This window comes from Gopherus evgoodei, chromosome 1 (genome assembly GCF_007399415.2).
Source record: "Gopherus evgoodei ecotype Sinaloan lineage chromosome 1, rGopEvg1_v1.p, whole genome shotgun sequence".
Lineage (NCBI taxonomy): Eukaryota > Metazoa > Chordata > Testudines > Testudinidae > Gopherus > Gopherus evgoodei.
Window position 1 is genome coordinate 228,626,795 of NC_044322.1, and position 18,231 is coordinate 228,645,025.

Here is an 18,231-nt window from a genome sequence, read left to right on the forward strand (position 1 = left end):
GTTGCAGGGTCCCCTTGCCCTTGGGGAAGCTGGACAGCTGCAGGGGGTCCCCCCGCCACCTGCCATGGCTGGGAAGCTGTGGGGTCTGCCAGTCCCCTGCTGCCTGCCGCGAGGTTCAGCAGCTACAGGGTCCCCTCACCAGGGCGGGTGCTAGGAACTGCGGGGTGGGGCCGGCTTGGAGCTCCAGCCCTGGGGCAGAAAATATCACAGAGGTCAATGGAAAGTCATGGATTCCATAACTTCTGTGACCTCCATAACATAGTCGTAGCCTAAGTTATAACTTCAATCTTTCCTATCATGTACAGTATTTCCCAGACTTTGGACACTTATGTACATGAGTGTAATCCTTACTCATGTGAGTAGACCTATTGACACCAATGGTATTAATCAAGTGAGTAAAAGTTGCAGACATGGGTGTCATATGAGTTAATTTCTCCTGTTCCAGTGTCTGTATGTTTCATTACTCAGATTTCATTGCTATGTACAGTTCTAAAGGAAGAATAGAAAATGGGTATATCTTTAGGGCAGAATTAGTATCCTGATCTAAGTTATATCAATATCAGACCAATAATATATATTCAATTGGTGACAAATTCATGTTGTTTGCCTACAGTTACCAGAGTTTCTTACTTTTGCAACAGCTACTAGGTCTGATTAAAAATACCAGCAGAGCTCCATCCTCTCCTTTCCAGCATCTGTTTTTATTTAATCCACTCATTATAATGGATCCATTTGGAGATAGATAGGGGCTGCGTAGACTCTGGTACTCTGATGAGGTTGAAAGTTCAAATGGAAATAAAATTAATGGTTGACAATTTCCAAGCAGTAAAGGGAATTTAAACACGTCTTCTGTTTTACTTTAATGGAAGGTGTGTGATTAAAAATCATCTGCATTGATTTGAAACAATCATCTAATTTTATGGTGCAGTTGCAGGATCTAGTCAACATTTTCCCATGAAAAACTAAAGATTTTTTGCATGAAAATTTTTTGTTTGAAATTTAAGCGGGGAAAAAAACCCCAAGCTTTTCAATGAGCTCTATTTTGAATCATTTAAGTTGCTTTCCTTCAGATTGTCTCCACTCTTTGTATTTTTACAGAAGTAAGGCACCCTAAACAGAATGTGTTTAACTAGGAATATATAATACAGTGTAGATACAATATGTACCACTATCAACCTGCTCATGTTAAAAATCCATCAGACATTTTATAGCCCACCCTCTAATGTAGTTAAATCTTTCTGAAGGTGTCGTTAGCAAAGATTATGACTCTAGGGTTTGGTGGGTTTGGGGTTTTTTTTATGTTTAGTCTTCTCCTTCATAGTTAGGAAAAACTGTTCTGGGGTTAGGGCACTGGCCTAGGATTCAGAAGACCTGGGTTTAATTCCCTCCTTCTGCCACAGACTTCCTGTGTGAGCTTGGACAAGTCACAGAGGCCTGGATGCACAAAAGGAGTTAGGCACTGTGATGCTTAGTATTACAACACTTAACTTTTGGGCACCCGACAGATCACTGCAACTCACAAAGCCTGAGATAGGCACCTCAGCTCTGATACAATGAATAGGAGTGGACGGGTGCCATTGAATATGTCTACACTGCAAAGAAAAACCTGCAGCACCGAGTCACAGAGCCCAAGTCCATTGACTTTGGCTTGTAGGGCTTGGGCTGTGGGGCTAAAATAGCAACGTAGATGCTCGGACTTCTAGACCTCCCCCTTCTCTTGTTTTGATGTGGCCTGGAACAATCCTGAAACATGCAGGCCTGAGACAAGGTGCATATTGGGATAGATGGTCAGAATTCTATAGTTTTATGGATGTTTGCAGAGTGAATTTTGGAGAAGGTAAATATTTAAAAGGTCAACTATATGCTCTGTGAGGGAACCCAGGCTACTACCGAGAGTTAAAAGGTATCTTAATGTGGCATTGATGGTCTTAGAGGATGGCCTGTGAAAGCTGAAACAGCATTGCTTGTGTCATTGCAAAAAGAGTTCCTCATAACAGAGGCAGGCCTAGAAGCCAAAGCTATTGATAAAAGAGAGTGAATAACCCCTTGATGCTGGGCCTGAGATGTTCTGGAAATTTTAGATTAGGAGTCCAGTTGCTATTTTGCCATTTATGTGTCTATTTGCAATTGATTAAGTTAAATGAACTCAATGTTGCCAAGAATTGTTGTTTTTTGTGCATTTGATTGGAATGGTCAGGTTGCATCCCATAGGAATAAAGGGATTGTTGGTTGTAACAAAGAGGAAGCATTTATGGGTAAGATCCTCCTACAAAATGCACTGAGCCAGCTGGACAACTATTGGAACTTTTCCAGTAGAACACATGCCCATCTAGAAGGAATGTGCAAGCAAGCAGAAAGCCTGGTCCTTGTTGTGAGCACTGGGCTATATTAGCTCATTGTGGCTCAGTTGCAAGGGTACTCCACTTGTTGGTTGTATATTTTGCTGAAGTTCTTATTTTAAAAAAGAATAAAAATCTGGTTGTATAGTAATATTCTCCAGTTCCTCAGAACAGTGTTCCAACCTCTTGCAGAGATATGAAGAAGACTGAAAACATTGCTGAATTAGCTACAAGTATGTTTTTAAAGAAGGGATGATTCTCCTGTCAAGCCAATGAAACATACAAATCACTGATTAAGTGGTGAGGAAACCTTCTTTTTCTCCATGAGTGTAATTAAAGGGCTGGTTGAGCAAGCCACAGTCTCCTCTACCCACCTCCCCTCAACTCCTTTACACCTGCCTGGTGTTCCACATCTTCATTAGTCACTTGGGGCTAGATTTATGAAGGTATTTAGGCACCTAAACAGTTTTGAAAATCCCACTAGGTATATGCTTGCCTTTTTAGATGCCTAAATACCTCTGTAAATCTGGTTTTTTTGCAGCAGTGATACGAGTCCCACATTTTGAATAAAAGAATATTCTGAGCTCAGGGCCATCTCTAGAGGGGTGCCTCCTAATGCCCCTCCTGCCTGCCACTTGCCTTTCCATTTGACTCCTCACCCTGCTCGCCCACTCACCTCCCCGCCCAACTCCTCATCTGAATATCAGGACAAATGGCATCTCAATCGTACATCAGTCAGGACACGGGACCAAGGGATAAATATTGGGACAGTCACAATTTTATCAAAGCGCAGGGCCCAGGGCAGTCGACCCCATTCGCCCTACCCAAGGGATGGCTCTGTCTGCACTATATGTTAGCCTGTGAGACTTCCCAGACTAACAGCTAGTTTCACTGAAGCTGGCACAAAGAGGTGTGACTATCCCCTTTCTGTGCAGGAAGGTGAGACCCTATGCTATATATTCTTCATAGAGATATGCTTCTGGTATGAATATGGCATAATTAAGATGTTTTGTGCAAGATGGGTCATGTGAGGTATCATTGTAAAGGTTATAATTTACTGACTGTTATTACCCAGTTTGTATGCATGTATCATTTCTGTATCTGAAGTTAGAAATATTGACTATGTAACAATTACAACTGTGTTTTCACCTGCGGAGTGCCCTCCAGACAGTATGCAAACAGCCTGGATGGGCCATTAGGAAGGACAATAGGACTTTGAAGATATTAATCTTCCTCCTTCCTGAGAAGTTTCCTGGGATGCTGCTTTGACGCTGCAGGGTCAGGTGAGCCTGTCACCTGGTACTAGACCCCATCTTAGATGTCTAGTGTTTTTCCATTAAGAGGAAGTGGGGGTCAAACTGGGAAACAAAGGAGTCCCACCATATGCAAATCCTATTTAAGGCTGGGAAGTGAGTTAATCTAGGCTCTTCTGCACTGCTTCCCCGCCCAACAAGGAAGATGATGCAAACACCTGAAGAAACAAAGGAACTAAACTGAGGGAGGCGGGGGTTGAGCCTAGGCAAGAAAAGTCAGCCTGTGAAGGGGATACGTGGAGATTTAAGCTGAAAACAGTGCAGTTTACCTTCAAGAAACTCTGTAACCTGCAAAAAAGCAACATTTAGGGTGAGAAATCACTATCTGTAGCCAATTTCTTTAATGTATTAAGCTTAGTATGCGTGTTTTGTTTTATTTGCTCAATAATCTGCTTTGTTCTATCCCTTATAATCACTTAAAATTTACCTTTTGTAGTTAGTAAACTTGTTTTTTGTTTATTCTAAAACCCAGTTTGTGCAATTCATAACTGGGGTGCATATCTTCCTCCACATTGAGGGAAGGGCTGAATTTCATGAACTTATGCTATATAGATCTCTGTACAGTGCAAGACAATATCGTGTTGGGTTTACTCACCAGAGGAAGTGTGCACTTGAGTACTGAGCAATCCCTGAGCTGAGTCCTCCCACAGAGAGCTGATCGCAGACTGTGTGAGTCTACAGTTGTGTGTCCCTACCTATGTGTGTGCTAGAAGGGGGCTTGAGAGCCTGTCACAGCAACACAGAGTAAGGGGAACCCAGGCTGGTGGCACAGGAAGGCTCAGTGGGACCCCTGCACATTAGTAGGCACCCCAGAAGGGTGGGGTCCAACCCGTCATCTTTCCTGAGCCACGGCAGTTGGTGATGTCATTGCTGTCTCCCTCAGGGGTTTCTGCCTGCAGGAGTAGCTTCACATTATGACTGAGCTTCTGCAGACTTCTTGTCAGTAGAGGTTGTATACAAGATATACTGAATCAGTAGATCATGTCACCCTGAAGTCAGTGGAAGATTGCAGATGCTTTCCATCATTGCAACTTTTCTCTTGAAGAGCTTTCCACACCTAAGGCCCCCACCCAGGATCTCCACTGCTATACATTCTGGGCTGAATCTTGCCATAATTCTGGCCTGACATAGCAATCTTTCCTGAGCCATTTTGAATGTCCTTCTCAGAAACATCTTAGATGTGATAGGATTCTAAAACTCCAGCATATCATTAGTGGAATGTCTTGTCTAACCTAGTATTTCCAACCAAGTGGTTTTTGAGAAAGATGGGGGGGGGGAAATGAGTGAGGGCTGGTTGAAGAAGAGTCGGAGTTTTTTTTAAATACAGCTATTAACTAGGCACCTCCATGCTAGGTTAATGCTATTTTTAGGGCTTTGTGGTAGGACCTCATTGTTGGTGAGTTGACCAGTAACATAATAGCAGTGATTGGTATTAAACAGACTTTAGATTGGTAAGACCAAGCATAAATCTTTCCCAAATGTTTAAATATTCTTACTAGTTCCCACCCCATCCACACTACGGTGCCTTCCACCAACCACTACTACTTTACCTTTGAGAGCAATAGAATTTTAGGTGCTGCAAAATCCTACTTTGAGGGTTAAAGAAATAGAACAGCTAAGCCTGATTCTAACCTTCGCTTCCTGTAGAGCAACTGGAGATGTATTAATGTGTTTCACTCACTCACTCCCGCAGTCCTCTCTCAGCCCTTGCCTTGGTTGCCATAACATCCTTTGATGAGATTAGTACTTTGTATACTGCTGAGATAAGCTCCTTATATTGGAGCCCAGAGACTCTGATATTTTCCAATGGGGAAAAGGCTAAAGCAATGTTTGGCTCACCTGGTAGTTTTTCTAGTGATGGTTTCACATGGTAGAAGCTCTGTAAAGAAGTTGTTTGAGGTTAATGAAATAAGTGTGGTAGTTGCACCAGTGACTGAATAACACCTATTCCAGCCATGTCCTGGCCTTTTACACAGCTACAATTTTTAAGAGGCCCAGGAGATATTTGGCCCCGGGACTGAAAATAGCAATGTAATGAGATCACTGGCCATTCAGGAACTTCCCAGTTATCACTAGACTGTGTACTGTAGTCATTTAGTACTTTAACAAGTACGGAATTCATATTTCTTACTCCAAAGGCTGAGGAGCTAAAGGAAATCTCCATGGTCTGTTAGGATAGGGCCTTTTACACCCAATTGAGAAGTTCTAACTCCATCCAGTAAAGGGCAGAAGTACACAGTATCCAGTTCATTCTTGCATCCTATTAAAGTCAATAAAACAACTTACATGCATAAAGTTAAGCATGTGCATGCATTTTTGTAGGATTTGGATCTTAGTTAACAGCTTTCTCATTTCCTGACTCTAAATAAAGCTATGTTATGTATCCAAGTAGCTTTGTATAGTAGTCACAACAGCATGGTGACTGACAGATACTGACTTTTAATGGTGACAATTGGATTTTTCCTTAAAAAAGTATTCCCCATCCTCCTGTATCATGAGGTGCTTATAATACTGAACATATAATCCCTAACTCTTTTGTCATACCATAGGAATCACATGACATTATCCATTATTTTGAAGCATGTTTAAAATCTCTTGCAAATATACAGTTAATTTGTGGCACAACTACATTATCACAATCTGTATTTTCATCCCACAAGAGAGTTGTGACTTGTTCTGCATTAATTAATCAAAATTACACTTAACTCAATATTTTTGCTATATTCCATGAGTCAGTGACATACCCGGTGGCACCTGTCAATCACTGTTTTTCTATTTATACTTTAGCAGAACATAAACATACCGGTGTAAGTCTGGACCCCTCTCTTGAATTCAGGGAAGTCAGTCTATGTTTATATCACTTTAACTGCAGAATCTGACCTACTGTAAAAAGGTTGGACCAAAGTTAAACATTTTTAAGGCTGCAAACAGGTTCTCTCTCAACCCTGTGGAATGGTTTCTTTGCACTGCAAGACATGAAAACAACTCAATAATCAGCCTGTCTCACATACTCTATTAAATGCAATAGGCTTCTCCTAGTTCTGTAAATCCTACCTAAAAGGGAAAAGTCAAAATCTATTGAATTAATCAGGAATGTTACTGTCTGTAGCAATGCGACGACTCACTGCTGTGGCACCTCCTGCTGGTTGTTCTGGGAATTTGCTCTTCCAGCCTGGAGCACCCTCTGCAGGCCAGTGTCTCGCCTGCCGCTGGCCTCTGTGTCCCTCCCGGACTCCAGTGCCCCATCTCTCAGTGTTCTGCCCCCTGCAGTACCCCACACTCTCACTGGGTCTCCCCTCCCCAGGGAACCGCCAATCTCCACCTCACCTCAGTCTTTAGCTACTGCCAGTCAACATCTAGCCCTCACTCACTGGGGCAGACTGCAGTGTAATTGCCACTCATCAGCAAGACGGGTCTGGACCTGCTGCTTCTGCCTACCCTTGGGCTGCGCTCTGCAACCCCAGTACCTTTTCCAGCCTTTAGCAAGGCCTGCAGCATGGAGGTTTTCCAGGACAAAGCACCCCAGCACCTCTGGCCTTTCCTCAGCCCTGCTCCATTCATGTGCCCTGCTCAGCTCCCAAGCAGCCAGATATCCTGCTCAGATCCCTCTCAGCATCTAGAGAAAGAATGACTTAGCTCCAGGCTAGCAGCCCTTTTATAGGGCCAGCTGCGGCCTGATTGGGGCATGGCCCCAGCTGAGGTTGCTTCCCCAATAAGCCTTTCTTTTTTCTCTCAGACCCTGCCCTCTCCAAAGCTGCTTTTATCCCTCCAGGCAGGAGCGGGAGTGACCACCCTGCTACACAGTCCTATCACCCCAGACACCCAATAGATACACAGTCCTATCACTGTCTTTGTCAAACTCCTCTCTACATCTTCAGTAAGCTCTTCAATGTATTCTTACAGAGGTGAGTCTTTTTTTAATATTTTTCAGTTGTCAAGCCTGCTTGATTAGTGGTTCTAGCTAATAATACCTAGAGCAGAGACAAAATTTCTCAATACTTCAAATGACTGCTTCTTGGAGCAGCTGGTACGGGAACCCACAAGGGGAGAGGCAACTTTAGATTTAGTCCTGAGTGGAGCGCAGGAGCTGGTCCAAGAGTTAACTATAGCAGGACCACTTGGAAATAGTAATAACATTTAACATCTCTGTGGTGGGAAGAACAGCTCAACAGCCCAACACTGTGACATTCAATTTAAAAAAGGGGAACTATGCAAAAATGAGAGGGTTAGTTAAACAGAAATTAAAAGGTACAGTGACTAAAGTGAAATTCCTGCAAGCTGCATGGGCCCTTTTTAAAGACACCATAATAGAGGCCCAACTTAAATGTATACCCCAAATTAAGAAACACAGTAAAAGATCTAAAAAAGAGCCACCGTGGTTTAACAACCATGTAAAAGAAGCAGTGAGAGATAAAAAGACCTCCTTTAAAAAGTGGAAGTCAAATCCAACTGAGGTAAATAGAAAGGAGCATAAACACTGTGAAATTAAGTGTAAAAATGTAAGAAGAAAAGCGAAAGAGGAGTTTGGAGAACGGCTAGCCAAAAACTCAAAAGGTAATAACAAAATGTTTTTTTAGTACATCAGAAGCAGGAAGCCTGCTAAACAACGAGTGGGGCCCCTCGATGATCGAGATACAAAAGGAGTGCTTAAAGACAATAAAGTCATTGTGGAGAAACTAAATGAATTCTTTGCTTCAGTCTTCACAGCTGAGGATGTTAGGGAGATTCCCAATCCTGAGCTGGCTTTTGTATGTGACAAATCTGAGGAACTGTCACAGATTAAAGTGTCAGTAGAGGAGGTTTTTGAATTAATTGATTACTTAACAGTAACAAGTCACTGGAACCAGATGGCATTCAGCCAAGAGTTCTGAAAGAACTCAAATGTGAAGTTGCAGAACTGTTAACTAAGGTTTGTAACCTGTCCTTTAAATCGGCCTCTGTATCCAATGACTGGAAGATAGCTAATGTAACGCCAATATTTAAAAAGGGCTCTAGAGGTGATCCCTGCAATTACAGATCAATAAGTCTAATATCAGTGCCAGGCAAATTAGTCAAAACAATTGTAAAGAATAAAATTGTCAGACACATAGAAGAACATAAATTGTTGGGCAAAGGTCAACATGGTTTCTGTAAAGGGAAATAGTATCTTACTAAATCTATTAGAGTTCTTTGAAGGGGTCAATAAACATGTGGACAAGGGGGATCCAGTGGACATGGTATACTTAGATTTCCAGAAAGCCTTTGACAAGGTCCTTCACCAAAGGCTCTTACGTAAATTAAGTTGTCATGGGATAAGAGGGAAGGTTCTTTCGTGGTTTGAGAACTAGTTAAAAGGCAGGGAACAAAGGATAGGAATTAATGGTAAATTCTCAGAATGGAGAGGGGTGACTAGTGGTGTTCCCCAAGGGTCAGTCCTAGGACCAATCCTTTCAACTTATTCATAAATGATCTAGAGAAAGGGGTAAAAAGTGAGGTGGCAAAGTTTGCAGATGATACTAAACTGCTCAAGATAGTTAAGACCAAAGCAGACTGTAAAGAACTTCAAAAAGATTTCACAAAACTAAGTAATTGGGCAACAAAATGGCAAATGAAATTTAATGTTGATAAATGTAAAGTAATGCACACTGGAAAAAATAACCCCAACTATACATACAATATGATGGGGGCTAATTTAGCTACAACAAATCAGGAAAAAGATCTTGGGCATCGTGGATAGTTCTCTGAAGATGTCCACACAGTGTGCAGAGGCGGTCAAAAAAGCAAACAGGATGTTAGAAATCATTAAAAAGGGGATAGAGAATAAGAAGGAAAATATCTTATTGCCCTTATATAAATTGATGATACACCCACATATTGAATACTGCGTACAGATGTGGTCTCTTCATCTTAAAAAAGATATACTGAAACTAGAAAAGGTTCAGAGAAGGGGAACTAAAATGATTAGGAATTTGGAATGGGTCCCATATGAGGAGAGATTAAAGAGGCTAGGACTTTTCAGCTCGGAAAAGAGAAGACTAAGGTGGGATATGATAGAGGTATATAAAATCATGAGTGATGTTGAGAAAGTGGATAAGGAAACGTTATTTACTTATTCCCATAACACAAGAACTAGGGGTCACCAAATGAAATTAACAAGCAGCAGGTTTAAAACAAATACAAGAAGTTCTTCTTCACACAGCGCACAGTCAACTTGTGGAACTCCTTACCTGAGGAGGTTGTGAAGGCTGGGACTACAACAGCATTTAAAAGAGAACTGGATAAATTCATGGAGGTTAAGTCCATTAACGGTTATTAGCCAGGATGGGTAAGGAATGGTGTCCCTAGCCTCTGTTTGTCAGAGGATGGAGATGGATGGCAGGAGAGAGATCACTTGATCATTACCTGTTAGGTTCACTCCTTCTGGGGCACCTGGCATTGGCCGCTGTCGGTAGACAGGATACTGGGCTAGATGGACCTTTGGTCTGACCCAGTATGGCCATTCTTATGTTCTAGTAAACATGATTTCATGTGCACTGTTGCTGTCCAAATGCTTTTCAGATTCAAAGGTATGTAGCTCTAGGTCCAGTTCCTTTTGCACTGTTTGAAATAGCCCATTTAATAAAATGCAATCTTTGACTAAAGTGATTCCTGTGTGCATGGTATGATACACAGTGATGTCAGCTCAGTATAACAGTGCCCCATTCTCGCTCATCCATGGGGTCTGATGTTCAGCACCAAACATATAGTCAATTTACAACTTGTGCTAATCCTTGCTGGCAATACTAGTATGTGCTTATCCTCAGTGAGACCAGCCACTGGCAGGAGATATGATCATGCACACTTAGCCAGCATGCTTTAAATGCAGTCTTAGCCTGGGATTTTGCTGATATTCAGCTAGTTTCAAGAATGAAAGAAGCTAACTGGCCACTTTGACAGAGTCTTCTCCAGGTGTAGTGTAAGTTGTTATTACTCAAGGGTGCCCATGCTGAGGGCCCCAGGGATAATATACCAGGGGTCTAAGGGCTGGGCCTGTAGTATCTTGTTACTGCCTGTACTATCCTGACATGTTGCTGATATGATAATATCTAGAGAGTTACACACTTAGTACCTTCTGTAGGCGAGCTCCTTGCAACCCTCCATTCCTCCCACAAGCTCCCTGTCAGCCACCCTCCCATCCTTGTCTATCCCAGATACCTCCTGCAACTCCCCTCGTCAGGATCTCTGTGTGCCCCCATTCTTCCCTCCTCCCATAGTCCTCTGTTCCCACTTCCCTCCATGTCCTCTTTCCCGCATAGCAGAGGCTTGGTGTTCACTGCAGCCCCCATATCAGGGTCCCCCCATTCCCCACCACCTGGGGTTCTGTGTGCCCTCCCAGTCTTCTCTTTCCTCCCCTTTCCCAATATAGCAGGCTCCCCTATCCTCCCCCCACCAGGGGTTCTGGATGCACTCCCATTTCCCTTTTCACCAAAGCAGGGTTCCCCAATACTCCCCATGCCAGGGGATCTCTGTGGCCCTCCTCCCCACACCAGGATTCCTCAGTTCCCCCACCAAAGGGTGTGTTTGCCCTCCTATTCCTGTTTCTCTCCATTCTACCTTTCCCAAAACCAGCATCTCCCTAACATCCACCTCCTGCCTGTGGTTTTGTGTGCCCTCTCATTCCTCCTTGCCCATTCCAGGGTCCTCCATTTTCTTCTCATGGCAGGGGCTCTGCGTGCACCTCCATTTCCTTCTTGCTTCATGTCTCCCATTTCCCCCTTCCTCCTATACCAGAATATCCAATATTTACCCCCTGCCTCATATTAGCTGTTTCTTATTCCCTTCCTTCCTTCCCCGGGCCACAAGCTCTATGTGCCCCTTTCCTTCCATATCAGTGTCTCTCTCATCCTCAGGCCAGGGCTGTGTACACACTCCCATTCTCCCCTTCCCTATGCCTCACCATTATTATTTGCCTAAGAGAGAAATCAATCAGGATGTTGACATGTTAAGCTCCATTGGGAGGATGAGCAGAGTGATGAGATGGGGTATTGTTATGCTGGAAGGCATTAGCGGGTGCCATCAACAAGTTGTTTGATATGTAGGTAATTGCAGAGGTGCTTGAAGCTGTGGCAGTGCTAACCGGATGGCCTGTTTTGTCTCCATCATGTGCCCTTCATTTATCCGTCCTTTGCATTTGCTAATTTTCCCCAAAATTAATAGGGTTCTGACCACTGATGCCTAGGATATTCCCTGAAATTTTGCAATTGATTGGATCCAGCATTCAAAAGTTAATCAGGTAAATACATCCTTGCAGAATTGGAGGGTAAAGCAAAGACTTCATTTGGTGGCCCAATATTTGTACCTTCCTTGCTGGGTAAATAGGAGTTGCTTTTTGTCTGAGTTCACCAGCAATAACCTGTCCTTGATTAGATTGGACCAGCAGCTAAACACAGTGGTAGGCTGTGCTCTGCATTTCAGGAATTTGCTTTGGCTCTCCCTGCTGTGAGCATATCTGTGACAGCACTATTTGTTTGCACAGACATGGTGATAATGTGAGGACTGATTAGTTTTGCTCATGTCTGCTGTGGTGTCCCCGTCAAAAGCTTTTAATACATTCCAGATTTTTTAAAAATTAAATCAGTCTGAATTATGGATGTTGCCACTTACATCATTTTGTTGTAAGAGCGTGCTGACAAATAGCTGGGGAAAACCTTTTCTGTTTGAACAGTCTTTTAGTCCTTACACAGGCAAAAATCCTGTGGAAGTAAATGAGTAAGAGAAGAGTAAAATGGACTTCAGGATTTGGTCTTAAGTGATTTGATGGCATAGAAAACTAATGGGCACAACAGTCAACTGTTCTCAGAACTGTTTGACTTTTTAAAGTCTGTCATCTGTTTCCTCTTAAATTCGATTCTAGTCAGTAGGCATTTGCCGTGCATCTGCCACACCACAGCACTGAAAGTCACACATCTTATGTGAGAAGACTCCTTTCCTTTAGACCTAAACTGCTAGTGGGGATAGGCCCTAGATAGTTTCTCTCTTCTGGCAGTCAAAAGCTTTCCTTCCCCAGCATAGTGTGCCTGAAATTCCCAGACAACCTAAGACTCAAGTGGCCTAGATAAAATAAAGTTTACTAAGAACAGAGAAAGACCAGATTAAAACATTGAGTGGTCAGTGGCCCTAGAGAAAGAGCATAGATTTTGGGGGTGGGGAGGAGGTCTATGGTAGAGGTACTTATTTTGTGGGCATGGGATGTTGTGTATTGTTTGTTATTTACCACCAAACCAGCTGGGTTTGATTTAAATATATGCCCACCAAACATTCTGGGCTGATTACTGTACAATTGTTTTGTCTAAAAAACAAAACAGACTTATTCATATGCCACAACATTTGCAAGTTTGGTTTGCTAGTGTTTGCCTAGGATGTATTATAAGCGTAGACACTTTTCAACAAAATAGCCCCTTTCCCTGGTGTTTATTTTGGCCTTCAGCTGCCATCTGAATGCACCCCCTTGTAGTTTTTTAATTGCCACAGATGCCACCCCAATGTTTAGACCAGACAATTTTTTTAGAAAGGTTGATTGAATCTGGTTAGCCCCAGAGGGCAAGTTGCAGATCATTTTTCTGTCCATTTTCACTGTACAGCTGGGGTCTGATATATTTTTAGAGAGGTTTTGGGACCAGGGAATCACCGAAGGGGTGGCTTTGAAGCTTGGGACCATTTCTGTGCCCTCCTGATCACTCTGATCCACATCAGGACACACAATGTTGTAAGACTCCACTATTTTTATGGTTGCAAATTTGCAAGACAAAAGAGGAAGAAACGATTTTTTTGCTTCTTTTTTTTACCTACTTTTATGTGTAGGGCCCTACCAAATTCATGGCCATGAAAAGTGTGTCACAGATTGTGAAACCTGGTCTCCTCCCATGAAATCTGGTCTTTAGTATAGGGTAAAAGCACACAATACAGATTTCAAGGGGGAGACCAACATTTCCCAAATTGGGGGTCCTGACCCAAAAGGGAGTTGCAGGGGGGTTTCTGCACTGCCTTCAGAGCTGGGTAGCCACAGAGTAGTGGCTGTTGGCCAGGAGCCCAGCTCTCAAGGCAGCAGCCCACCAGCAGCAGTGCAGAAGTAAGAGTGATAATACAATATCATTCCATCCTTACTTCTGCGCTGCTGGTGGTGGCCCTATCTTCAGAGCTGGGCTCCTGGCCAGCAGCCACTGATCTCCATCTGCCCAGCTCTGACACAGGGCCAGCTCCAGGCCACAGCACGCCAAGTGTGTGCTTGGGGTGGGTTGGCATGGGGGGTGCTCTGCTGGTTGCCGGGAGGGTGGCAGGTGGCTCTGGTGCACCTCCCGCAGGCGTGCCTGCGGAGGGTCTGCTAGTCCTGCAGCTCCGGTGGAGCATCCGCAGTCATGCCTGCAGGAGGTCCACTGGAGCCACGGGACTGGTGAGCGGCAGAGTGCCCCCCACGGCGTGCCGCCGTGCTTGGGGTGGTGAAATTGCTAAGGCCAGCCCTGCTCTGAAGGCAGCACCGCTGCCAGCAGCAGTGCTTTGGGTCAGGACCTTTACAATTACAACACTATGAAATTTCAGATTTTAAGTAGCTGAAATCATGAAATTTATGATTTTTTAAAATACTGTGACTTGAAATTGACCAAAATGGACTATGAATTTGGTAGGGCCCAATTTATGTGCTGTGACTTGACTTGTATGAACCTGGCTCTGGTCTTTATTTCCCAGGTTCTGCAAGTATACAGAGTGGTCAAGTTGATCTAACACTAAGAATGACCGGCACCACTTTCCCTTTGTAAAAGCATGGTAGGGAATCTGATTCTGGATCATGACTTTAGATCTTAGCTGATGCTTGGTTAGGTTTACTTTGGCATTGAACCACACCTTGGTCTTTTGATCTTCTGCTTTGTCTATTGCCACCATGCATTTTTGTACTTTGCATCTGCAAGTTTTGTATCCAGGCTTCCGATAGGGCTATCATAACCGGTTGAGCTGGAACTGGGTGAATATATTTTCCGACCTCTCATTGGTCTTCCCATCAAGGCCCAGCAAGAGGACAAGGCTTTGAAATGGCATTCTCTAGCTCAGATGTTCATTAGTACTGGTGATAATATTTATCTTAATTGCTGCCTGATGCCTTTACCCCTTTTCTTCATTTGGATCTGTTGGTCCTATTCAATCACTTAACTTGTCCTGCGGCCACTGGATAATAGGGCATGTGAAACTTCTGCTTGATTAGCAGGGTGCACTCTTTTTTGAAAATTGATCTCATATCTGCTATTATTGTCTAAATCAATAAGCTTAGGGACACCCCCTCCCATCTGCAGAACAGATTGTACACCAATCGTTTTGCTGTAGATAGGGCAGTAATATTTAGAAGGGGGAAGACTTCCATCCAAAGTGAAGAAGCATCCACAACAACCAGCATATATCTTACTCCTTAATGTTAAGGGCAATTCCCCAATGTAGTGCATTTGAATTTGTTCACATGGACCCTGGGTGCCTGTCATAGACCTTCTTTGTTTTTTGTTAGCTGGATTATGTCTGGCACAACCAGGAAATTATCAAGGTGTCCCTTCAGGTCTTTTTCCCATTTGAGCCAACTTGTGTTTGGCCTCTGCCTAGTTGAGGTGACCACCTGCAAAAGACTCATGCACACATAACAGATCTTTTTGCTTATCCTATGGTACAACCCATACCAAACCATCTTCTGATGTTACACATAGGAACCCTTGCTCTACTAAGTCCTGACCTTCTACATTTACTGCCTGGCTACAGGTTTGCTTCCAAAGTGGGCCTAACTCCAAAACCTGTTTTTGGATGTTTTGCAGCTGCTCTGCCTTAGCTTGTGATTGTTGCTGGGCTTGAGTGAGAACTGCTACCAGGATGGCTGCCAAAGCAGTTTCTCATGACCAGGGTGGTCCAGTGCCTGCTGCATCTTTGACAGCTACGTCAACTGCCTGACTTTCTTTTACAAGGGACCCTCTATGTTGTGTGCCTGAATTTTAACCATGTCCAGTCAGTCAAATTGCTTGGCAATATTGTCCAGCATTTGCCACATAGCACTGAATTTGATCTCTCCTTTGGTAGTAGCCCAATATTTGTTCTGAAGCCCACCAGGCTAGCTTGACCACAGCTCCCCTGAATACCCAATCTAAGTTCAGAAATATGGTAATCGTAGAGTGCCATCCCTTTTCTCCCATTAGCACACTGATACCTGCTGCCAATTTTGCACACTGAGTTGACTTACTCCCACAGTTATGCTACATTCTGTCCCTCAGCTGCACCTTCTTTCCTTTGTCTTTGTACATAGTGGCTACTGCCATCTGTATACCAAACTTCTGCTTCATTTTTTAATGACTGGATTGTGGGTGCCAGAGGGACTAACTTCACATCCATGTGGCAATTTTTCTATGCAAATCCCTGCAATCCATTCCTTTGGCTCTTTAAGCTGAACAGCCTCCACATTTTCTCCTCGCAAAGCCTATTTATGAATCCTTTCATTGCTTACTTGCCCAGCCAATACTCTTATCTCTAGCAGTACCTTAAGGGGTGGGGGAGCAGGCAGGGAGGGCTGTGGTGACTGACAATGAACACTTTCTGGCCTCCCACCAAGGATTTGTCCTTGATAATAGCCCAGTATGCTGCCAACATTTTTTTCTTCAGTTATGCTTTTGTTTCACATCTTGCAGTGGCTGGGAGGTGAATGCCACCAGTTGATCCTGATCTCCACTATACTGTTAGGAGTTACCATGGGGTAAGTAAGTGGTTTTATTCTCATCTGGGCTAGCTGATACCAGAGTGCTCTCCAAAAGCTGCTTCATTTTAACTACCGTGTCTGTGTTCTTTCTGCCAATTACAGTGTGGTGTCCTTACCCATTCAAATAATGAGCTTGCTGTCTCAGCATACAGTGGAGACAACTCCCTGCAAAACCCTGTTACTCCCAGAAAAGATTGTAGTGCCCATTAGCCCATCGGGATAGGCAGTTTGGCAATTAATGCTGCCTTCTGGTGATCGATACTCTGCCCTTCTTTACCTATGGAAACTCCTACGAAGGTTATCTCTCTTTTAATCATCATCATGTTCCCTTTACACCTATGGCGTTTAGACAGTTGTGTGTTTTCATCATTCACTTTTAATCCTGTCCATTGCAGACACTGCAAAGTCTCAAACAAATCCTGTTTGTTCCTCTTCCAAAGGGGATTGTATCAATATGTCTTCCACATACTGGATGAGCCTATCCAGCTGAGGAAAATCCCTGAGACCATGCTTTGTGAGGGCATGGAAAACAGCTGGATAGCCTTTGTACCTCTGGGGCAGTATGGTCCATACATATTATTGTAAACCCCCACCCCTCCATGTAACAGCCATCCTGTACTGACATTCTGGAGCTAAAGGGAGGGACCAGAACTCATTGCTAATGTCCAGAACTGAAAACCACTTCATTCTCAAACAGATTCTTTAGATCATTTCTGGGTAAGATGCCACAGGTGCCATAGATTTTGCCCTATTTACACTTCTACAGACAATGGTCAATCTCCACCCACTTTCTGGCTTCTACATTGGCCAGGTTCCAGAATTATATGCCAAGTACATTGGCTTTACCATGCCTTGTTCTATCCATGCCTCCACTCCAGCGTGAATTAGACCTATGGATTCCTTAGGTATGGATACTGCCTCTGGAGTGGTGAGTCCTCCCCTTCAAGTGAATTCTGAATGTCCATTTGACCACATTTCTCTCTTCTGAGAAGTTATTGCTGCCCTGCTATCTAGGAACATGTCTCTGTTTTCACCCTTGCTATAATGGTTCTTACCATGGGGCATCCCCAGACATCCTGTGAAAGGGGTGGTGTGAAGAACAGTTGTGGTGCAGTGGTCTGGCAGCCCTATTGGAAGTTTACCAGGTGAGCCTTCAATCTTTTTATTACTTCTTCCAATTCCTTCTTCCTTTCTTAAGCTGCCAGAACAGCATGCATGTTTTGTGTTCCTGCTCTCCTTGTCCCTTCCCCCAGAATCCCTTACCTCTGGGGCTGGATTCTATTTGAAAAATCTTGGCTTCTGCCACCAACACTGGAGTTTGATTTAGCCGCCACCAGTGCTTGGCTCTGGCTAAGAACCTGTCCAAATGATCTGGATCCAGGTTGAACTGAAAAAAAATATTTCTTACACTCCAGAGGCACCACAACAAGCAACATTTCATTGTGCATTTTCTCTCCCTTCGTTAGTGCCTTACACATACCATGCTCTTGCTCCTAGTTTGGTTGGACTCTCCTTCAAGAGGAGCTTCATCATTGAGCTGATCTAAAATTATGCAGCACTCTTACCAATTATCCCCCTAAAGTTGTCACCTATAACCTGCAACCATAAGTGTGCCAAAGATCTCTGCAATACTTTATCCCAATCCTGTATAGTTAGATGGTTTGTCTCTTTCAAGGTTATTCCTTTCAAACATAATTGGGTAAAGCTGTTCCAATCATCCCAGGAAGGAGTTCCCCAATCATTAATAGGGGAGTCCAACTCCTTGATGCAGAGTGTGAGGGGGTGCCTGCCCCACACTGGGCTCTAGGGGGTTAATAGAGCCCTAGGGAGGCTGTTTAGGAGGCAG